The sequence below is a fragment of the Rhinolophus sinicus genome, linkage group LG04 (genome assembly GCF_036562045.2).
Source record: "Rhinolophus sinicus isolate RSC01 linkage group LG04, ASM3656204v1, whole genome shotgun sequence".
Lineage (NCBI taxonomy): Eukaryota > Metazoa > Chordata > Mammalia > Chiroptera > Rhinolophidae > Rhinolophus > Rhinolophus sinicus.
In genome coordinates, this window is record NC_133754.1 from 86996154 (window position 1) to 87020753 (window position 24600).

The following is a 24600-nucleotide window of genomic DNA, read 5'->3' on the forward strand; positions in this document are numbered from 1 at the left end:
AAACTCAATTCTATGGTTTGATGGTTTTGTCCCTTCATATTTTCATGTTAATGTCTGATTTTGTGTGTGCTTAGAGTGACTATATGAAGGCAAGTAGTAATATTACCCCATTGGTTTTGGCAGCCAAACACTTTGAGGTATTAGGGAAATACGTGGAATAACCTAAATGTTGTACACTTTCATGGAGGAGGGACTAGAAATGACCTAGAAACTGCTGTTTATTTGACATTGTTAGAAATTGCTTTAATGTATAGGTGGCCCAACTTTATTGTTGCCAGGAAACACTGCAGATGGAGAGAGGCCAGAGAGTGAATGACTTAATGTAGCTAATTGAAAATCTTACACTTTGAACTGTCCTATTCTGACACCGCAGCCATTCCTTGAATATGTTCCACTACATTAATTCCTTCATGAGACAACCAAGGAATAGCTTAAGTACTGCAAAAATCCAGGACATTATCTCTGGTTCTCCTCTATAAAGAACTTAGTTGTGTGTTTTTAAAATAGTTAATAATATTTTCTGTATAACACTATTTCAGTGTCTCTGCTACATGAACATTTCTATGAGGATTCCAAAAAAAGATTTAAATTGACCAGTCCAGAGCTTTTATAGTACATTAATTATTTCTGGAGGAATGTTACCAACATACAGATAGATGCTTCTGTAACTTTAAAATGTTTTTATTTAGGAAACTGTTTTTCTTAATTTTGCCTTAAAACTAAACACTGAAGGAACCATTTTATTCGAAGTTACAATATTTGAGTGAAATAACAAATATTAGAACCGGTGTATTATAAACCCTGTTTCATGATGGGCCACACTGATCCAGGGAATATGTTTAAAATGAATAAGGCCGCCCATCTATTGAGTGTCCACCTTTCTGCAGCACAGGAAGCATGTGCAATATATAACATTTGAGGCATTATCTTTTAGTTGAAAATTCAACATATATAGAAAAGCTGTGGGAGTATGTAAAAAGTAACACAATAAAATTATATAATGAAGTGCAAGCTATAAACAGTTGTTGAGGGGATGTGGAAAATGAAGTGATTCAAAACTAGATTGATAATGGGTAGAAGTTTACTGGCATAAGCAAATCTTAATGTAGAATTTTTTAAAGTGGTGATGGATTTGGATTGCCACAGACAAGAGATAATCATTCATCAGATATTTATTGAGTGCTCACTATGTGCTAGGCACTGTTCAAGGCCAGAGATACAGCAATATACAAAACCATTGCAGAGCAGGAACAGGCAGTTCATCTCCCAGACATGATATCTGATAGAACACAGAACACAAATAAAAGAGAGTAGAGAGAAATGACACAGAAAGAGAAAGAACTAGTAATGGGATTACATTAAAAAGGCCTTAAATACTAGAATATTTCTAAACAGGAGAAAGATAGTTGGTGTGAACTGACCTCCTTTTATCACTACAGTTAAAACAGACTACTCTCCTAGCCTCCTAGATAACTTTATAATGACCAGTATTAACACAAACACATACTGAACATTTATAGATTGCCAGCTGAGGTGTACGGAAGGCAAAAAGGGGAAGAATGGCTAACAAGAGTTGAATTTTATGTCTCCTTTTTCTCTGCAATGGTTATTATCATATATTATCAGTCTTTTCCTAGCAACAATCTCCCATTCTGTATTTGTCCATGTTGTGATTCAATCCCTGAAGGTTCTGCTCTTCTCCTTTCCTTCCAGGTAGAATCACTGAAAGGAAAAGAGATTCCATTTAAATTCCCATTTTTTAGTCAATCATGTTTTCCTTATTCACCCAACAAAACTTCTCTACAAAGTGTTTGATGAAAAGTATTTTATGTTTTGCACAAGAGGCTAGTGGGGTAGGAGGTAAGACAGGATGGGCGCCAGGGGAATACCAATAGGCTGCAACACAATACAAGAGGCTATAATACAAATGGCATTTAAGAGCTTGGATTAAATAGGCATTTTAAAAATGAAAAGGGACATATCTGAGGTATACCGTGTTTCCCCAAAAATAAGACCTAGCTGGACAATCAGCTCTAATGCATCTTTTGGAGCAAAAATTAATACTGTGTTTTCCCCCAAAATAAGACTTAGCCGGACCATCAGCTCTAATGTGTCTTTTGGGGCAAAAATTAATATAAAACCTGGCCTTATATTAATTTTTGCCCCAAAAGACGCATTAGAGCTGATGGGCTGACTAGGTCTTATTTTTGGGGAAACACGGTATAAGACCCAGTCTTATACAAGACCCGGTTATATTATATTAATTATATTTATTATATATTATATTATATTATATTATAGACCCAGTCTATAGAAAAATAAATTATATTAATTTTTCCTCCAAAAGACACATTAGAGCTGATTGTCCAGCTAGGTCTTATTTTCGGGGAAACACGGTATTACTAAGAAGTGACAAGTTTAGCAGTTATTTACCTATGGGAAGGGAAAAAAGTAAGGAAATTACTAAGAGCGTAAGCTTGCAGGTCCCCAAAAAATCATGTTGTCAACAATAGCCAATAAATTTAGAAGAAATAGTTTGAAAAAAAAAATGAACTTAATGTCAGATCTAAGTGGGACATCACTAGAACATAGAGGATTCAAGCTTTCTTGATTAAGTTATTGGGCCTGTTGATGTACATGTGAAAGTCATCATATAGAAATTGGTTGAAACCCTATGAACTTATGAGGGAATGCAATGAAGAAAATCAAATGGCTGGGTATGAACTTTGATTTTAAGATGAAGTATCAATTTCAGAGCAATCTCAAAGGAGATGATCTAGTTTTGGAACTCTTTCCTTCAGGTCAGACAAAGCTGTCCTTTATTAAACATCTCTTCATTTTGGCTGACCCCTTAGTGGGTGAGAATAACAAACTGAATGAATAAAATTGAAAGACTTAGTTTTCCTGGATTATCTCACTCAGTGTTCTGAATTTTTAATTCAATGTGGTTTTACCCAGCTTACACAAATTACATGCCTTAAGATAAAAACACACAAAATAAATATCTGCAACTTTTCTGTGACTAATGTACTTTTGTATAATGGCTATGACTTCAAAAAGTATTGAATGTAAAAGATAAATTAGCATAAGTCATCCAAACTATTTAGCTCTTAAATATGGACTTTGTTTTAATGTAAAATTGTCAGGGTCAGCGTGAATTTCTATGCTCAAAGCAAATCTTGGCTATGGAAATATATAAATAGAAAACCACCTTTAAAGAGGATTCAATTTTAGACTATCCTACATGTTTCTTTAAATAGGAAAGGATCAAGTTTTATTATCTCTGAACTAAGTTTTGGGGATCTATGTGATGCATTTTCTGTAAACAGGAGATTATATCATAAAATACTTTTAGCATTTCATCATAATCTAATCTTATATGGCTTTGGAGTCCTACATTTGTGTAAAAGTATCTTCATAGTAGCAAGCAATGGAACATTTATTCAGTTGGACACTATATTAAGTTAGACACTATATTAAGTGCTCAAATGTTTATTACCTCATTTAGTATTCACAACAATTCTATGAGGTATTATTAACCCATTTCACAGATGGGCAGAACTGAGGCCCAACTTAAGTTACATCTTCAATGTAAAATAGCTGCTAAGTGGGCAGAGCCAGGATTCAAGTCCAGATCTGATTCCAATGATGCTTTTCTTAACTATTACCCTATTGTGCCTTCAAAATCACCTAAAAGCAATTTTGTTATAAAAGTTTTATGTGTATTGAACTCTATCCAATAGTGGAATAATTTTTTAGAAACTGAGAAATGTTCTTGTGTTATTGCTTCCTCTCTTGACTTTAACCAAGAAAATCCATTCGGGGCAACTTTGATCACATTTTAAATCATATCTTCCAGACTAGTAACCATAATTAAAACACCCATACACATACAGAAAAGGAAGATTTCATGGAAAAGGAAACAATTTCTTCCAGGTAAATTTTAGAGATATAGGAACGTATCTGTTTAATTGTACTTATAGAAGTACATAAATTAAGTTATTGGCTTTAATATTAACCTGAAAAGATCCTCCAAAGTCACATATTCAATTTCTTAGTTTCAACAGATACAGACATACTATGAATATTGAAAATGAAATTGTATCAAAACAAAGCAACAGATAATGTTGAGCTCATTGTTGCCTATTGGTGCTATGTACATTCTATCTGTATCTAACAAACATACCAGACAACATATTGAGGGGTAAAGATGTATGGGAGAAGTGGGTAGCACAGACTGAGCTATTAGTTATCAGTGTTATTAATAGCATCTGTCAGTCCAGCTATTTAACTACAAATCTAAATGGAGGTAAGCCAGTGTAGCATGTATATTTTGGAGTAAAACAAATTTGAGTTTAAATCTTGACTACATTATTTACAAATCCTGTGACTTTGAAAAAGTTACTGCTTGTTGTGAAGCACGGTTGTCTCACTTGGTAAACTGGAAATAAAACTGTGGCTTAATGGGCATCATAAAGATCTATTGAAACACCACACTGCCCAGGTTCAAATCTCAGCTCCCTCACTCAGAAATTGTGTGAGTTTCTGCCTCCATATCCTTATCTGCAAAATGAGGATAACAGTAGTCCCTACCGCAAGGAGTTGTGAGGATTAAACACATTACTATATATAAAGTGCACATAACAGTGCCTAGCACACAGAAAATGATTTGTGTATACTATCATTATTTAAAACACCTACCCAATGCTTCCCCCTTAGTATGTTTCTAATAAGTGTTAATTCCCTTTTATATTTCAATTGAAGTTATTTTCCTGTTTCTAGATATTACATTTTAAATGTATATTTATTAAGCTTTATTAATGTGTAACTGATATTCAATAAACTGCACATATTTAAGGTGTACAGTTGATAACTTTTAACATGTATTTAAAATGTACAATTGATAAGTTTTAAAATGTATACACCTGTGAAACTATCACCAGAATGAGACAGTGAACATATCCATCATCCCTAAGGGTTCCCTCTTTATAATCCCTCCCTTTTTGCAGCTATCTCCTCAGGTGTTACGGGTCTGTCTTTTGTCCCTATAGTTTGTATTTTCTAGAATTCTATGTGTGGAATCATATGGTATGTTCTCAATTTTTTGTCTCTCTTCACTCAGAATATTATTTTGAGATTCCTCCATGTTGTTCCATGTAACAATAATTCATTCCCTTTTATGGCTATTCTTTGAATATATCACAGTTTATTTATCCATTCACCCATTGATGGACATTTGAGTTGTTTCTAATTTGAGACTTCAAAATAAAGCTACTATGAACATTCACATACAAATCTTTGTAGGAACACATGCTTTCTTTTCTTGAGAAAATACCCAGCATGAGAAGGCTAGACCATATGTTGCTGTATGTTTAACTTTTTAAGAAACAGCCAAACTATTTTTCAAACTGGTATTATTTCACATTCCTACAAGGAGTGTATCAGAGTCCCATTTCTTCCACATTCTCAACACCACTTTTCATTTTAGCTGTTCTAATAGATGTGTATACATTTTTTTGTATATAGATATCTAGTTGTCCCATAATGGTTTTGCTTTGTGTTTCCTTAAAGACTATTGAGATTAATAAAGTTGAGCACCTTTTCATATGCTTATTTGCTATCCTGGTTATCTTCTTGGTGAAGTCTTTTGTCCGTCTTTTAATTGAGATTTTTGTTTTCTCATTGTTGAGTTTTGAGTTTATTTTTTTATACAAATCCTTTATTATATGCTTTACAAATATTTCTCCCAGTCTGTGGTTTGTCCTTTCTTTAAGCAATGCCTTTTGAAGAATAGAAGTTTGTAAAATTTCAGCAAATCCAATTTATCAGTTTGTTCACTTATAAATTGTGCTTTTGATGTCATATCTAAGAAATCTTTATAACTCAGAGTCACAAAAATTTTCTTATGTTTTCTTTTAGAAGTTGTATAAAAATTTCAGGTTTTACATTTAGGTCTATGATCAATTTTGAGTTAATTTTTGTATATGATGTGAGATATGAAGTTCATATTTTTGTATATGGGTGTCCAGTCCTTCCAGCACCATGTATTGAAAAAATCTATTCTTTCTTTACTGGATTACCTTTGCACTTTGTCAAAAGTCTATTATTCTTATATATGTGGGTTTATTTCTGTATTCTGTTGCATTGATCTATTTGTCTATTTTTATATTAATACCACTGTATTTTGATTACTGTAGACTTATCTTAAAATCAGGTAGTGTCAGCCCTCCAACTTTGATCTTTTTGTCAAAGTTAGTTGTTTTGGATATTCTAGATTTTTGCATTTCTATATGAATTTTATAATCAGCCTGTCAATTTTTTAAAAGCGGACTGGAATTTTAATTTTAATTGTATTGAACCTATAGATCAATTTTGGGAGAACTGACATCTTAACAATATGAATCCATGAGCCAGGTAAATCTCTCCAATTACTTAAATGATCTTTAATTCCTTTTAGCAATATTTGTAGTTTTCAGTGTACAGATCTTTCATACCTTTTGTCAGATTTATTCTTACATATTTCTTATTTTTATGCTATACATTTTTGCCTTTTTATTTTCAATTGTTTGTTGTTAGAATGTAAAAATACAAATGATTATTGTGTATTCACCATTTGTCCTACAACCTTGCTAAGCTTGTTAATTCTAGTAGCTTTTTGTAGATACCACCGAGTGGAATAGATGGATGATTGTATCAGTTTTATTTCTTCCTTTCCAACCTGAATATGTTTTCTTTCTTTTTTTTGCCTGATTACACTGGTCAGAACCTAAAATGTTGAATAAAAGTGGTAAGAGCAGACATCCTTGTGTTGTTCCTGATCTTAAGGGGAAAGCATGCCTCACCAGTAGGTATGAGGTTATCTGCAGGTTTTTTGTAGATGCCTGTTATCTGAATGAAGAAATACCTTTCCATTCTAGTTTGCTAAGAGTTTTTAAAATCAGAAATGAATATTAGATTTTTGTCAGATGTTCTTTTTCTACACCTATTGACATGATCGGTTTTCCTTTAGTTTAATTTGGTGAATTACACTGATTGATTTTGAATGCTAAACCAATCCTGTATTCTTGGGATTAACCCCACCCAATAATAATATTATCCTTCTTATATATTGTTGGATTTGATTTGATAAAATTTTGTTTAGAATTTTTACATCTATGTTCATGAGGGAAATTGGTTTGAGTTTTCTTTTTTTTTTTTTTTTTTTTCGGAATGTCTTTGTGTGGTTTGGGTATCAGGTTAATGCTGACCTCAAAGAACAAGTTGGAAAATATTGCTACTTCTTCACTTTTCTGGAAGAGTTTATATATAATTAATATTATTTTTTCTCCTAAATGTTTGGAATGATTTACCAGTGATGCCCTATGAATCAGACGTTTTCTTTGTGAGAATGTTTTGAACCACTAATTCAGTTTTTAAAACACAGATATGTGACTATTCATGTTATCAATTTCTTGAGTGAGCTTCAGTAGTTTGTCTTTCAAGGAATTTGGCCATTTCATCTAGGTTGTTGAATTTTTTTTCCCTAAAGTTCATATTTCCTTATTGTCCTTTAAATATCTATAGAATTTGTAATTATGTCACCTCTCTCATTCCTAATTTTGGTCTTCCTCATATGTGCCTTCACACCTTTTTTTCCCCCTGACTAGTCTGGCTAAAGTTTTATCAATTTTACTGATCTCAAAGAACCAGATACTTTTGATTACATAGATATTCTCAACTGATTTTTGTTTTCCACTTCATTGATCTTAACTCTTATCTTTATTATTTCTTTTGCTCCTTTGAGTTTAATTAGCTCCTTTCTAGTTTCTTAAGGTGGAATTGAGGTCATTGATTTAAGACTGTGTATTTTCTAATATAGGAATTTCATTTATATAAAACTTGATATGTTGTATTTTTATTTTCCTTCAGTTCAAAATACTTCCTAATTTCACTTTTGATTCCTTCTTTAATCAATGGGGTATACATAGGCATGCTATTTTGTTTCAAATATTTAATTCCATTATGATCAGAGAACATACATTGTGCGACTTAAATCCTTTAAAGTGTATTAAAACATGTATTATGGCCTAAAATAGAGGTCGGCAAACTTTTTCTGTAAAGCATCCGAGAGTAAAATGTTTTAGGCTTTGTGCGTCACATGCAGGCTCTGTCACATATTTTCTTTCTTGTTTAGAAATCTTTCAAACTGTGAAAACCATTCTTAGTTTATAGGCCATATAAAACCAGGCTAGATTTGGCCAAAGCCACAGTTTGCTGACCCCTAGCCTAGAATATGGTATCTTTGGGTAAATGTTTCATGTAGACTTTAAAGAGAATATGTAGTCTACTTTTGTTAGTGGAGTGTTCTAGAAAAGTCAATTACGTAATAGTGGTGGATAGTGTTGAGTTTACCATATCCTTGCTAAGTTTCAACTTGTTGTAGCAATTATTGAAGGAGAGGTATTGAGATCTCTGACTATAATTAGGAATTTGTCTGTTTCTTCCTTGCAGTTCTATCAGTTTTTGCTTCACATATTTTGAAGCTCTGTTATTTGAGGTATAAACATTTAGGATTGTTATATCTTCTTCATTAACTGACCCCTTTGTTATTATGAAATGGACTTCTTTATCCCTGGTAATAGTCTTTGCTCTGAAATCTTCTTTGTTTCATGTTACTATAGCCATACCCATTTTCTTTTGACTAGTGTCAGCATCAGCATGGTATATTTTTTTACATCCTCTTATTCTTAACGTTTTTATGTCTTTGTATGTAAAGTGTATTGGGTCTTGCTTTCCATCCAATCTGGCAATTTCTGACTTTTAAATTAGCATTTTTTAGATCATTTGCGTTAAATGTGATTATTGACATGATTAAAGATTAGCATTTTGCTCTCTTCTATGTGTTCCATCTGTTCATCATTCCTTCTTTTTTCTGCCTTCTTTTAGATCAAGTATTTTTTTTATGTGATTCCATTTTTTTCTCCTTTGTTGGGTTATTTGCTATAACTGTTTTGTTAGTCTACTGTTTGCTTTAGGGTTTATAGTCTATATCTTCAACTTAACCACAATCTAATTTCAAGTGATATGACACCAGCAAAAGAACCTTATATCATACTTCTATTTTACCCCTCCTGGCCTTTATTGTTGTTAGGTATTTTATTTATGCATGTTATAAACCCCACAATATACTGTTACTATTTTTGTTTAAATGGTTGGTTATCTTAAGAGAATTAAATTTTTAAAAATCTTTCACATTTAGCCACGTAGTTACCTTCTCCAGTGTTCATCATTTCTTAGTGTAGATTTGTATTTCTATCTGGTATCATTTCCGTTCATCTGAAGGACTTTACCATTTCTTGTAGTGCAGTCTGTTTGTGATGATACTGAATTTTCAGAGTCTCTGTGACACTCTCAGGTTCAAAGTGGATAAAGCATCAAGTAATTTACTCTCTGCCATACACTACTTTACATGAATAGCCCGGGCTAAACTGTAGAAGAGAAAACTGGAAAGGAGCATATTTTACAACTATGAAATAGCCTAGAACCTTGCCTCTAAAAGTCCAGCTTGAGACAAGGAGAACGTCTGTTAAAAGTACTGAATAAACATGGGGTATCTTCTCAGATATCAATGTTACTCGACAAAACATGAAACTAAAGAAAATTCTAGCTTGGGACCAAACTTCTAGTCGATTATTCATTCTTCTCTGCTATTAATTACACTTTTGTAAAAAAGTGGGAGGAGCACTGACCTAGATTATTATATTATTCATGATTTACCAAAATGTCTTCTAAAATTGGATACTGTCAACAAATGTAAATTATTCAGAGGTTTTATTTACTTTGAATATACATTTCTGAATTGACCACTATATCCTATTATCAGCTCATGAATCATCTTCTATTGAGCTCATGAAAAATGTACTTGATGGGGTGGCTAGTTCGCTCAGTTGGTTAGAGCGCGGTGCTGATTACCCCAAGGTTGCTGTTTCGATCCCCACGTGGGCCACTGTGAGCTGTGTCCTCCTTAAAAAAAAAAAAAAAAAAAAAAAATTCCTTGATTCCAAGTTTGTAAAACACCCATCATTATTCCTGTTACTTACCAGTTCTCACTCTTGGGGCTGTTGGTATGCCTACATCAATCAGTACCTGCAACACTGTCCAATTTTCTGATTCCGATCCAGGATAAAATACAAATGCACATAAACAAACCTGTTAGTAATAGGCCAAAAATAAAGACAATGGGCTCACTATGAAGACCATACCAACAAATCCACTTTTAAGACTGTATCTTAAGGAAATAAGTAAGGCAAAAATTTAACTATTAGATTGTTCCTTTACTAGAAGAAAAAATTGGTTGCAACCAATATAAATACCTCCAAATAAGAAACTGCTTAAATTACGGTACATGCTTATAGTCTATAATCAAATACATATTCTGTCATTATTATAGCCGAATATTTATTGCTAGGAATAATACATCTTGCTCATTTGTACTTACTTTAATATCAATTGTTTGTGATAAGAAAAACCCAAAATTTTCAGAAATACTTAATATGAATACTTATTCAAAATGATGAGGTCATCATTTGTTTAATTCATCAATTCAACAAATATTTGCAGCATTCAATAAGATACAGCCCTTGCCCTCATGACTCTTAATTTGTGAGAAAAAATAATGATCAACAATCTTAGGAATTTTTTATTCCTGTCTTTCATCCTCATTACTTAACTGCCCAACCATTCCCTCCCTTATTCATCAAGGGCGTTGGCACTTGGCTTTCAGTGTCTGTCTCCCTGCATTTTCTGCCACTGTGTGCCACTTCAGTGTCCACATGGATAACACATCAAACAACGTTGAATTCTAGACGCCACCAGCTTACTACTTCATTCCACAATCCATACCCAGAGCCACACCCTCAGCCTTCTGATTGCCAGGAAATTGCTCCACAGCAGCTTTAGCCTCCACCCCTTATCATTCTAGTTTTTTTCACTCCGTCATTCCCTAAACACCTGCTTTCTTAACCTTTTTTTTTTTTTTTTTTAACTTCCATTCCTCTACTATTCCCTTTTATGTCAAACCACAATCTACCACATCACTTCATATCTTTTCCTATCCAGGCTAGATTCCAAAGTACATCAGTCTCTCCTTGCTCCCTACTTAATTCCCTGTCCCATTCCTTAGAGCATATATTTTAAACCATATTAATTAAACTCAAACTTGCTACTTCATGACCTTATCTCTTTTGTCAGAAAAAAATCAAAACTATCAGCTATGAATCTCCATCATCTTCTTGCTAATATTTATAAGTTATACATATAACTGTCTTCACCTCCTTCCTCCTGATTGCAGAGTAAGAAGTATCCTTTCTCTTTTCCAGGTCAATTCCTTTACGTGCACCCTTGATACCATATTCCCTCTTCTACTACAGAATCTTGCTTTACCTTTATCTCTCCTCTTTTTAATCTCTCCTCTGTGCTGACTCCCCATATTTTAAACTCTTCACTGTAGAATCTCCTCCTCAATTCTGTAACTTCCTCCCTACAATTATCATACTTTGTTTTCTGTTTTTAAAGAAGAAATGAAGAGCCTTGAAATAATATAAATCTATTGTAACCTTTCTCAATTTTAATACACTTTTCAATCCAACCGAGTTCTGCCACCATCGAAAGTGTTCTGCAAACATTAATGATAAAATTGCCAAATCCCATGATCTTTTACAAAGACAGGTTACTTGACCTGTCTTTATCTTCTGATACTTCTAACTTCTTTCCTTCTGAAACCTCTCCCTCACTGGCTTCTCTAAAACTGAGCGCCACTGGTGCTCCCTTCCATCCCTCTGCTATTTCTTCTCAGTTCTTTTGCTGCCTCTTCCTTTGCCGATTTACTGATACTGATTCTCATTTCCTCTCACTACATTCAGTCTCTATGAGCAATGGCATCCATTATCCCATTAATTCCAGCTACCACCTATTTAGTAACATCTACTTCCAGCTCAGGCCTTCCTCCCTAAGCCTCAGAAGTATATGGTGAGCTCCCTATTGAACTTCTCTATGTGGATATCCCATTGGCACTTAATCTTCCATATTCAAATATATCCTCATTGAGCTTCGTATCTCTCCCCTTTCTCAGTTTCCCACCCTACACCCTTACACACACACACACACACACACACACACACACACACACACACTCACACACTCCCCAAAGCCTTGTTCTTCCTTTACTTGTCTGTATCCTGGTTAATTACACCACCATCATACTCTACAACCTAGCCAGGGTCTAGGGAATCATTCTAGACTTCTCTCTCGTCTCTATTCCAACCATCACTTCCTCTATCCAAAATCTCATTTCCCATTGTGACTGTAAAACCACACAAAAATACTTCCATTTATTTAAAAAAGAATAACAACAAAGCACATTTTACAACATTCCCCCTAGTTTTTAAATTATGAAATTACAACTATGTTACATTAGCAAACCATGAAGGGTTATACAGAAACATACATAGCTTGCACTATTCCCAGAGATCAGAAACCTTGTTTATACCTCCATACCTAATAGTATTGAACACATAGCAGTTGTTGCTTAACTATCTGTTCATTTTTTAATAAAGTAAATATGGCATATTAAAACATATCAATAATTATTAAGCTGCATGTTAAACAGCTCAACAAATAAAAGGTTTCATATTAATCTTATATAACAAAACATAATTTTTAGACCTTGTTTGTTCACTAGAATTTCTTTAAAACATGTATCACACACACACATCTTTATACAAACACCATATCAGGTATTAGATTCCCTATATACTGAGCTTCCTTCCTCTCACGCCTATCCTACTGTCATAAACAATACTTAACCTATCTGTGCTCCCTCAGTTTCTACCCAGTACTCACCCCCAAAATGATGAAAGTGAATGCACCCGCTGGCTACCCTTAAGTAAGAACAGTGTGAACTAGGTGGATCAGAGAGGGCTCCCAGTGCCTCGCCAATTCTTTTCTACTTTTCTGATTTCTGAAAGAGGGACCCTCTCGTCCACAAGATACAAACTGCAATTTTCCTGAAGAAAAGAAACAAAGTATAGTATTCAATAGTACTAAATAAATGAAATTCAATAATGCTAACATGCAAAAGAGAAATACAAAGCCTTCCTTTGTCAGTTGGGAAGGGGGGAGGAAAGTGGTATATTGGGGGGTTTTTTTGTGTGTGTTTTTTTAACTTTTATTTTAAGTGTGTTTTTCCAGGATCCATCAGCTCCAAGTCAAGTAGTTGTTTCAATCTAGTTGTGGAGGGCGCAGCTCACAGTGGCCCATGTGGGGACTGAATTGGCAACCTTGTTGTTAAGAGCACTCAGCTCTAACCAACTGAACTAACTCACAGCCCCTGAAAGTCGTATATTGTTAAGGGGCCTTCAGAAGCAATGCCTTCCAATCATGCCTGATTTCTTAAAAGTTTTCTTTAATACATATTATTTTATAATTAGGGGGAAATGTTCAAAAGCAAGTCCACAGGTCTAGTTTTAATGGCAAATAAAAGTTAAGTATTTTTACAACAAGTGATTTAGAAGAAGCTTTGAACTTTATAATAATTGACAACTGTATGTACTAACATTTTTACATCTAAAGAATTAAATTTTAGGAATTTCAATTTTATATAAAAGGAAAGGAAATTTGAGTAAAAATAAACGTACATGGGGAATCATTAGAATTAGCCATATGCTACAATAATTTCTTATCAGGAAAAGGTTTTCTATCTACCATAGTATATTAGTAGTTTTGTAGTTTATACCATTATGAGTTCACAGGGTCAAAAGTTAACAGTATGGGGTCATCAAGTAAATTAAATGTTAACAGCAAAAATTAAAGGACTTAAATTAAAAACATAGGGTCTAATCCAATGATGAAGAAAAGTAAGGAAAAAGTGTTCCCACAAGAGCTATAAACTGTTCACCTATTTAAAATAAATTACTTCTTCAGAGCTGCCCTAAAAGTTAATTTGTTTTAAACACGTATGCATTTCTTTGCCAAAAGAGAAAGTGCTGTATTTTATTCTCCTTATTTCCCTATAGATTTGTTCTACAAGAAATAATTTTTCACATATTAAGTATAGAAATATAGTTCTCAACTGTCATAAAGAACTGGTCATACATCCTCAGTCATATCTGCTAGAGACCAGAGAGTCTCAACTTTTGTTTACTAAAAATAAGAAATGAATGTTAATGTAGTCCTGGTTCTTTTACAATGGGTGAAAGTTTTTTACCCATTGTAAAGTTTATTAAACCTTTCAATTTTCTTTTGATAAAGGGCCAAGAATAGATCTATTTCTATTATTTACAGTCCTTTTAATTATCTAAAATTGCTCCCTGAATACAAACATTTTAATGGCTAGGACAAAAAATTAACCAACCCTTGGTATATTTCAGACTATATATGGTATAAAATTTACCATTCTAGGTAAATTTTTTTGAGAGGGGCCCTGTTAAACTGAAGAATAACCAGAGGACAGGAGCCAAGATGGTTGAAGTGTTTAAAATCATAAAGCCATTAAAGAAACTAAAAGGATGGTAGGGGAGGGGGAATCCATTTGTCTTCTGGTTGAAAATAATAATGGTCATATTTAGAGGGTTATCACATGTAAGTGGGCATGAGTTATAGGGGGCACTTTGACAACAGTTACAAAGTGTCATGCTTTCACTATTAAGATGCTATGATTCCAAACCTGAAGAGGCTGAATTTTCTTTATTAAGCTCTTATAAACTTTACATTATTTTAAAAACAATGTTTCAAAACACTGTATTTAATGTTTCATCTAAGGCCAGCACTGTCACACTAATTTTTTTAGAAAGTAGATAACTGAAACAAATGGGTTTATCCATTTCCAGGTATCCTTATTGATAAAGGGGGGGCAAAAGTTCATACTTCTTTAATAAATATTAACCATTATTAATTGTAAAAGAATTTTAGCTCAGTCCCATAATCTATGGCCTACAATACAGAAGCAAAACAATTCTTCATATAGGGAAAAATCTTATACCTTCATAATCTTAAGAAAATCAGAGTTGAAAATGCTATACATATATGAATCTGTTCTAACCACTTTCAGAAGTTTGGGCTCTAAACCATACAAAGCAAATTTCCCAAAACAGAAGGACATTTCATGATGCATGTATAAATTTTCTCCCATGTAACTAACATTGACATACTTTAAAAATTACATAAGACAAAAAAACTACTTTTAGTAGTTTCCAAACTAATTTCAGTATCTTTTTGCCTTATATGATTTTGAAAGGGTCATCTAAAAATGTATGGACAATAAAGCATTTATATTGCTCTTTCATTCAAAGAATCTACCCAACTGCAGAAAAAAATCTGTGTCTAAATGATATATTCTCTTAAACTGTTACCTAGTTAATTCAAGCATATAGTGATGAGCCATTTAAGCAATCTCTGAGGAGGATTTTATAATTGTTTTTTAATGTGTGAATTAGCTACAGGGAAAAGAAACTATCAAAGTTACTTAACAGAACAAAAATGTAGTCAATATCTAAAATAAACTATAAGCTTGCGCTTTAAAAAGAGAATGTCAACTGGTGAATTTGTAGGAAAAACTCATCACATTCTTACAACAAATTTCAATAAATATTGTATAGGTTTATGATTTCAGTAGTAGACTAGATGCTATATCTAAAGAGTTGTCCACCTTGAGGTCTGACTTCACAGACCTAAAAAAGACAAAAAGTACTTTTTATGACTTTGTTAAACAAAAGTACAGAAAAATACCTAGATTTGGTATACACACACACACACACACACACACACACACACACACACATATGTATAATGCCAACAAACGTATATACATTTTAAGAAAGGTAAATTGTATTAAAATTGTAATACTCAATATATACTGATAACAAAAGATAAACACAAGTCACGTTTGACTTTTGCAATTACAAGAGGTGCTCAAAGTGGTTACCATCAGCGTCCAGATGCTTCTGATTACAGTGAACTGCTGCTTGAGGAGCGTTGACCAAAGTGTCCACTTGTATACATTTTTTGGCACCTCTGGTATATATATACACACACGCTTACCATGATTAGAAGTTTAATTTGAAATTTTCAGGTAAATACCAAATTTGAAAAATTAAAAACTCATAGTAGAAAATAAATAGCTGTGGATCTAGGACACAGATTAGAAACATTTTTAAACCAGCCATTATTAAACTTTGTCCTCTTTGCCTTTATTATAATTCTTCGAGTTTAGTAGTTACAATATGTATGGAGGGTAAAAATCCTAAGCATTAGCTATTTATACCACAATGTTTTAAATATATGATAATAAACAAATACAAATGTCTTAAAACATAATACCTTGTTCATAATAGATGCTCAGTAAGTATCAATTTACTTCAATTAGAAAACTGCCTTCACATTCAATATAAAACAAATATTTATCATTTTATATTCTTTACAATTTTAACTCACAGATTATAGGAATACAGAGAGCGTAATACAGTAAAACAAGTGATTCTCAAATTTGTTCAGGTGTCAGAGCAATTGCTGATCCTGTCTCTGCTGAATACCATTCATTCCCATTAAATATTTATCAATGCCAGTAACTGTGTTATAGACACAGAACAAGAACAGACATAGTCCTGGCTATCAGGAAACTCTCAAAACCAGAAAATGTGTCTCTATATATGTATGCATGCATATTCACTACTTCAGCCACATATCGACACAAACAGAAAACTTTATGTGTGTATTAGTTTTCTGTTGCTACTGTAACTAATTACCCTAAACGTAGTGACTTGAAACAACAGAAATTTATCATCTTACAGTTCCGGAGGTTAGAACTCTAAAGTGGATCTCAGTGGGCTAAAATCAAAGTGTAGGCAGAGCTGCATTCCTTTCTGGAGGCTCCAGGAGAGAATCTGTTTTCTTGCCTTTTCCAACTTCTGAAGACCTCCCTCATTCCTTGGTCCATGGCCCCCTTCTACCTTCAAAGCCAGCAACAGCTCTTTGAGTCTCTCTCACATCTTATCACTGACTCTTCCCTTTTCCACATTTAGAAGAACCTTGTAATTACAGTGGGTCTACTCAGATAATCCAGGATAATCTATTTTTAGGTGATGTGAGTAGAAACCTTAATTCTATCTGCAATCCTTGTCATGTAACTATATGTATATATATATATTTTTTTTTTCTTCAGGAACTCCATCAGCCATCTCTGAAATTATGCAAACTGTTCATATGTGTGCATGATTCTAGAGAAAGGGTCTATAACTTTCAACAAATTCTGAGTTTCAAAATCACTGGAGTAGCTCCTAGAACACCAGCGTTCCTGAGAAGCATAGTTTGGTGTTGTCAACGATTCCAAATTCTACATTGGCTTTTTTAGTATGTATATTTTTAACTTTGATCAGAAAACCTTGATATGGGTTGAAAGTTTTTTAAGTATTTTTTCCCCTGTGTGTTTTTAGAAGTCGTTGTAATCATGCTAATTACACTTTCTTTACATGTTGCATTTATAAACACTTCTCCACATTGATATGCATCGTTTTGTAATGATGCTAGTAGAAATGCAGTAGAAATTCCACAATTTACTCAATAATCTTCCTACTATTAGACATTTTATCCTCCTACCCCCCTTTTTTGCTGCTATATTTAATGCTGGAGTGATCTTCTTGTATAGATTTCTTCCCCCCATATTTTGGATTTATTTCACCTAGATTCCTGAAATTGGAATTTCTGGCAGGAAAAATACAAATATTTTTATAACCTTTTTATATATCACCAAATTACTTTCCAAAAGGGCTGTTTTAATTTACATTGCCACTAGCTTTTACTGACCCATACCATCAGTGTGAGGTTTTTTTTTTGGCTCTTGCATTTTCTAATCTGTTTTCTAGTACCCTTGTTAAAGTGGATTTCTAAAATATGTATCTGATCATATTATTCATTGGTTTAAGATTTTTCAATTGCATCAATATAAAGGTGACATGAAAGGCCATGGTTCAGCCTCTATCCACTTGATCAAGCTAAACTTTCTCACCTCCTCCAAACCCATCTAAGCAACAAATCGCATTAACTACCTGAATTTTCTTGAACCTCCTTGTTTTCTTATATTCTAGTGATTCTGCTTTAAATGCTTTCTATGGCCTATTTCTACTCTCTCTTTTACACTGGGATAACTCCAATCCTTTAAGGCTCCACCAAGGTATCCTTTAACACAGCTCTACAAAGCTATCCTTCGAGACACAGCTCAACTGTAACCTCCTCCTGAAAAGCTTTCCTGAGCCACCTATTCCCAACCTGGGTTAAATGCTCTTCCTCTATATTGATCAAATTATATCTTTTTAAAAATTTATTTCTTCCATTAGACTTTCAGCTCCTTGCTAACAGAGACTACATATTTTTCATCTCTACATATCCAATTCTGATATGGTAAATGTTTGATTCATTCTGTGTGCCAGTACATATCAAACCCATCAAAACATAACTACATTTTGGGAAGTATTATTCCCACTTCTGGGAAATCTTCCAATAAATAAGCAAATAAATGAGAAAGTCAATTAGGAAAGGTATATGCATAAAAATGTTCAGTTCAGAATTATTTATAATAGCAAAAAATTGGAAACAACCTAAATACCACCAATAGATGAATGGCAGAATCTGCTACATGATATGTAGCAGAGCAATTTGGAATGAAGGTTGTAAAAATGGTGTAGTAACTTAGACATTTATGTCAAGTTTAAAAAGACAAAACAATTTCACACTACAACCCTATAAAATTAGATGCACAGACATTGACTAAAAAGGAACATGAAAATTGTATGAATTGTTTGTGTGGACTGATTTCATTGCTTTTATTCAGAACTTTATGTTGCTATGACAACTTCTCAATTATAATTATAATACAAATAATTTAAAATTAAACCCAAGTCATTACCATATGTGTATATATAGGTATATGCATATATTTTATAGGCATATATTTCCTAGCTCTGCCTCTGAAAGGTCCAAGAAGTAGAGACATCTCAGTAGCAATGAGCACACCTAGCCTTGGTCTTTAATACCATTCTCCCCTAACAGGAAACAGGGCTCTTTAGAGAAAAGGCTAATTCCAGGGTTGGGGCAGGGTAAGGACAAGATAAACACGGAACATCTTATTATACCACAAAGTAAGAAAGTGCTCAAAAAAAAAATTTTTACGTAGGCATGTCACAAAGATACAGGAACCAGACTAAAGGGGCTCCCTCCAGCTAAATCTCAGACTATTTGAACACCAAAATAATTAAACATTATAGACTTAAATATTTAGAGGTAAAAGGTCATGATGTATGTAACTTACCTTCAAATGGTTTAGAAAAAAACTGTATAAAACACACATAAATATGGATAGAAAGTACACATGAAAGAAAATACAGAAATGGAAAAACACAGGAATTCGTAAGTTAATGCAGATAGTAAATAAATAGGGAAGAAGAGAGGGCTCTTTGCAGTAGAATGCTGTGGGCCAACTGGTGAATGTGGAGGGAGTACTAGATTGGTTGAATCATTTTGCAACCATTATGGTAAAATTATATCAGCAATAATGGATGCTAAATTTAAACAGGAATTTTGATGAAAAGCAGAATAGGTCTTCAATTGTCTCCCCACAAATTGCTTATTAATTGCCAGGAAGAAAAAAAAAAACCAGTAACTATACAGTGGAAAATTCAAGCCACGTGTGGACCATGTGATCAAAATTAACACCATCAATGAGAGACAGATGGCTATCACGTGCTTCCGGAAGTGATACCCTGAGAAGGACCTCTGCAATGGTCCAGAATCTAATCATGAAGAAACATTAGACAAAAACAAAACAAGGAACATTATATTAAAAAGGGAGGTGGGGGGACAAGCTGCATTCTTCAAAGATGTTGTGGGGACAGAGCCCCAGAAAGTAGTTTACAGGCTCTCGGCCTCACGTGGAGGAGTGCTGGCTCGGGTAGTAGATGGCCGTCAGCTGTGGCTGGTTGGCCGTCAGTTGTGGCCAGTTAGCCAATTAGCCCCTGATATAACTGCTGCGGCTACGGAGGAGAGCTGGGGAGAGTGGAGGAGAGTGAAAGAGAGTCGTCAGTGGGTTGCAGACAAAACGGACAGCAGGTCGCACGTCCAGTGAACCCAGCCTCCAGTGAGACCGTAGTGGTATGACTCCCCTACCTATGGCTCTGTGGGTGTTCCTTTTTGGCCTCACCATATCCTGCGTTCTTGTATGGGGAGCGGGAGCAGAGACCCCGCAGGCTTCCCCGCACGACAGATGTCAAGGTAATTAAAGATTTTTTTAAAAGGCTGTGGAAATGTTCCAAAAAAAAGGATGTTAAAGAGTCAGAACAACTAAATGCAATACCTGACCCTAGACTGAATCCTTTCCTGGAGGGGGAAATGCTACAAAGATCAAACCATAAATTTGGAATATGGATGGTAAATTAAAATATTATTTAAATGTAAATTTATAAAGTGGATAGGAAATACACTCTTAAGTATTTAGGAGTGAATGACCAAGATGTATTTAACTTCAAACAGTTCAGAAAAAAAATTGTATATAAATATATTAATACATAAATGTGAAAAGAGAGACATCATGGAACAAGCAAATGAAAACGGTGTTCTTTGAACTATTTTTATTTTCCCAACTTTTTGTAAACTTGAAATTATTTCCAAATAAAAGGTTTTTGTTTTTTTTTTCATTAAGCCCACCTCAGAAGAATAAGACCAACAGGAAAATAAAAGGTACCCATCTAAGCAAATTGTTTTTATCCAGTAGTGTATATTGTTTTCAAGTTAACATTCAAAATGTTTTCTTCTTTAAGAGTCTTCACTCTTTCTTAAAAGATGAGCAGACCTATAGTTTTCACATTTTATCTAAGTAAGTTAATATGTTGAAGTCAACATTCCATCAGTTGTAGCTTACTCATTAGAAGTAGCAGGAGGGAAAAAAAACAAGCATTGAAAGTACAAGACCTCTTGTTCTCCACACTACCCCTATTTACTATTCGTTAGCTGGTGATTGCATTCCAGTTTCCAAGTAAAACCTCAGATTTTAAATTATGGCTTCAGTTCTACTCTTATAACAAGAGGAGTATGCAGAGACACAAACTGGGTGGATGAAAGGGGGTGGGGAGTTGTTAACTCTTTGCGGTATTCAAGATGAAAGAAAGCTGAGTATTGTCCTAATTTAGACCTATATAATTGAGTTTTTTCTTTTCATAAAGTACATCACTTTGTGGAGTATTAAAATTCGGGGAAGGTATTCTTTCTAGTTTTTTTACCTGTGAATTTGATGGTCTGAAGTAAAAGTGCTTTTTCTTTTTTTCCTTTAAAATTCAACTCAGGAATATGCACCCCCTTGTGGTCAAATATAAAATTCTTCATTTTCAAAATACCATTTTTTCCAATTGGGCTTTTTGTTCAGGTATAGAAAACATGTTATTTGGTTTTGTTTTCTCCCATTTTAGTGAATTAAGAAGCTTTAATGAAGGATTTTGGGTTTGTTAAATAATATTTTAAAACAGGACTTAAATCTAAAGGTAACCTACATATAAATTTTAATCTGTGCAAAATGGAAATAATAATTGCACCCACCTCTTGAGTTATGAGGATTCAAGGGGAAAATGCATATATACATGCTTAGCACAGTATCTGACACATAGTAGGTACTCAATGTTCTTATTTATCAACAACATTATCATCAATTTATATAGACACTCTCTTGAAAGACTATTCCAAAAGGGAGCTCAATCAAAAATTTATTAGTTCATGAAGTTCAGTACAATCTCGCAAATAAGTTCCCCAAATATATCACTTATCCAGGCTTCGCCTGGCTAATTTTCCCAAGTACATTGTATTTTTAAAATTCAAAGAATATGTAATTATCTCTGGATGATGGAAATTTGGATAGTTATTTTATATATATTTTACACTGGCCTGATTTTTTTCTTTAATAATTAGAAAAAGCAATAAAACCATTCCATTTCTATGTTACTCTCATGAAATGGTAAACCAAATTACCATCCTTATTCATCTGACAGAAATCATTACTCATATATAGCAAAAATGTTATGTCAGGCTGATTTACCATTTTAAGGGACTCTTGAACAGGAATGCTAACTCCTAAGGGCACTAACTATAATTTGATTTTTAAAACACCTCTTAAAGAAGTCATTTTAAAAGATCAGTGTTAAAGACTATATTGGTTATTATTTACTAATATGCCAAGCACTGTTCAAATGCCTTTAATATATTAGCTCATTTACATTCTTACAACAACCCAATGAGATACAAGCATTACTCCTTTTACAGAAGATCAAAGTGAGAAAAAAGTAACTCATGTAGAGTCACAGCTAGCAAGTAGCAGAGCTGAGATTCAACCCAGTTTGGTTCCAGAAATCTACTCACTTAAGCAGTGAACAAAAGTACCAAAGCGATGTGAGACACACATAAATAATAGTTAGCCATGTTACTTCTTGATCTCAAATTATTAAAATCCATTTCTTTTCCAACGGTACCTCAATAATGCAAATTGTGCCGGCCTACTCCCATTTCCTTACTTCTTAGTACTTCAGGCATTTTCATACCCATTGTTTTATTTAACCCCCAAGGATATATGTCTTCACATACTTAAACAGTCATGGTTCATCACAAGTTGTTTTGCAACAAAAACTTTTTTGTGGAAACACACAAAAAACATAGCAATACCCAGATTTTAAACTATTCGATTATTTACAAATTTCATTATAACTTGGAATCAGGAAAAAAGTAACCAAAAATAACCTTAAAATGTAATCATTTAGGATGAATTTTTTAAATTCATCTCAACTAGCCTGGTGGCAGGCAGAATAACTCTCCCTAAAATAGAAGTTTTTAAGGAAGGTGTTAAAATATTGACAACTTTGTCATCATGTAGTGTCCCATCATAGCTCCCTGTTTTTGACACAGATTTGCCTAGGTCTTGTGCTTCCACTTACCAATTTTAAGACTTTGGGGCAAGTTTGTTCATCTGAGTCTTGCGTGTCCTCATGTGTAAAATGAAGATAATACTTACTTCTTAGGGCAATAAACAAGATCAATCCATAAATCGTTTATTTAACACCATGCCCATCACAGAGTACAGGCAATACGTGGTAACTAGGTATTATTTATACGTGCGTCGCACAACGGAAACCCATCTTTGCTAGGTTCAGTTCATTTAACACGCCTTTTTTTTTTTAATCGCCCTAAGTGACACCCAGAGATTGCCCACCCATTCACGTCTCCCAAACCGAGAGAATATTTAAGGACAAGTAGGACAGTGAGAGTAACTGGATTCGATGAAAGCGTCTTCTCAACAGGCAGCCTAGGACCGGGAAGAACTCCAGCAAATTTAAACACTCTTTAGACAGGCGCGCGCGCGCGCGCACAGACACACACAGACACACACACACACACACACACAGACACACACACACACACACACACACACACACACACACGGTTGTCGAGTCGGGGAAACCACGCCTCCTGTGTGTACTCAGGTTGGATCGCACAGCAAGGATAAAGTCTCTCGGACATATGCGGACTTATCCACGTGCTTGCAACCTGTGCTGTTTTAAGAAAATTACTTAGTCTGACCCTTGGTTTCCTGGTCTGCAATCTGAGAATAATAATAGTACCTACCTCATAAAGTTGTTCTGAGGCTTAAGTGCGATAGCTCCTGTAAAGCGTTGACATATACGGTAGCAAGAGCTCTGTACACAGGTGGGGCTGTTTTAAGTACACGTGTTTCCATACAATACACATGGTCTCGGAGATACGTTCCGTTGTTACGAGTTTAGACACTGGCAATAAGACGTTTTTCTTTTCACTTAAGCTGCACCCTTATTTGTTTTCCTCGAACAGTAGAATAAATGCCTATCAACTGATACGCCATCTACGGACCCTCGGCCCACAGTTTCCACTGTCTCTACACCTCCGCCACTGAGTAGAGGAGGAGCTGCACGCAGGCGCAAGAAGAAGAGGTAGGAGGATTGCCACCTAAGGAAGCGAGGGGAGAGCGGCGAACAGCGATGATTCTGCGCATGTGCATGGCGTGGGGGGTTGGGAGTAGGGGTATGCGCGTGCGCAAAAGTGTGGAGAAAGCCGGAGAAGGGGGTTTGGAGGCGGTATTGACAGCTGTGAAGGCAGCCCGCGTTCCCGGCATGCCCCGGGGCGGCGGGGTTGGCTCTAACGAATTTGAATGAGGAGCCTCAGCGCTTTCGGCGCCATTTTCGAGTGGTGCCTGATCTCATCAATCTAGCGGGACAGACGGGAAAACCTGTCCGAGAGTATATCGCCACTAGGACTCCACCGAAAAATCACTGAAAAAGTCGCCCAAAATTACTTCGAGCAAAGGACAGTCCGCGGAGTTTCGCTAGGGTTGGCGCAGTCGGTAAGAGCCTCAAGTAGAAGCGGGACTCGAGAGGTGGCAGTGGGACAGGCAGGCGGTGGGGGCGGTGCAGGGAGTGGACACTGGGTCCGCCCTCATTTTAATCGCTAAAAATGCGAGGAAATAGGGTTGGGGGTATTGGATGGCTGCGAGTGGGCGGCGGCGGGCGG

General features: G+C 34.7%; 2 long non-coding RNA genes across 11 annotated transcripts in view; one reads left to right on the plus strand and one right to left on the minus strand.

The window, feature by feature from the left end:
- The window catches only part of LOC109456057 (uncharacterized), an 84042-nt gene that overhangs the window by 17479 nt on the left and 41963 nt on the right, over window positions 1-24600 (plus strand). For 6 of the 10 annotated variants that reach the window (XR_012495579.1, XR_012495570.1, XR_012495573.1 and 3 more), the window contains exon 2: window positions 23905-24023. This is a non-coding gene — a long non-coding RNA (uncharacterized LOC109456057). Of the gene's footprint in view, window positions 1-23904; window positions 24024-24097; window positions 24434-24600 lie in introns of those variants that run through there. The other 4 variants (XR_012495575.1, XR_012495574.1, XR_012495571.1 and 1 more) reach the window with 2 other exon arrangements.
- Window positions 1157-23907, minus strand: LOC109456058 (uncharacterized). The gene is made up of 3 exons (XR_002138804.2): window positions 23683-23907; window positions 9251-10002; window positions 1157-1722 (listed from the first exon to the last, which is right to left on the minus strand). It is a non-coding gene; the product is annotated as an uncharacterized LOC109456058 (long non-coding RNA).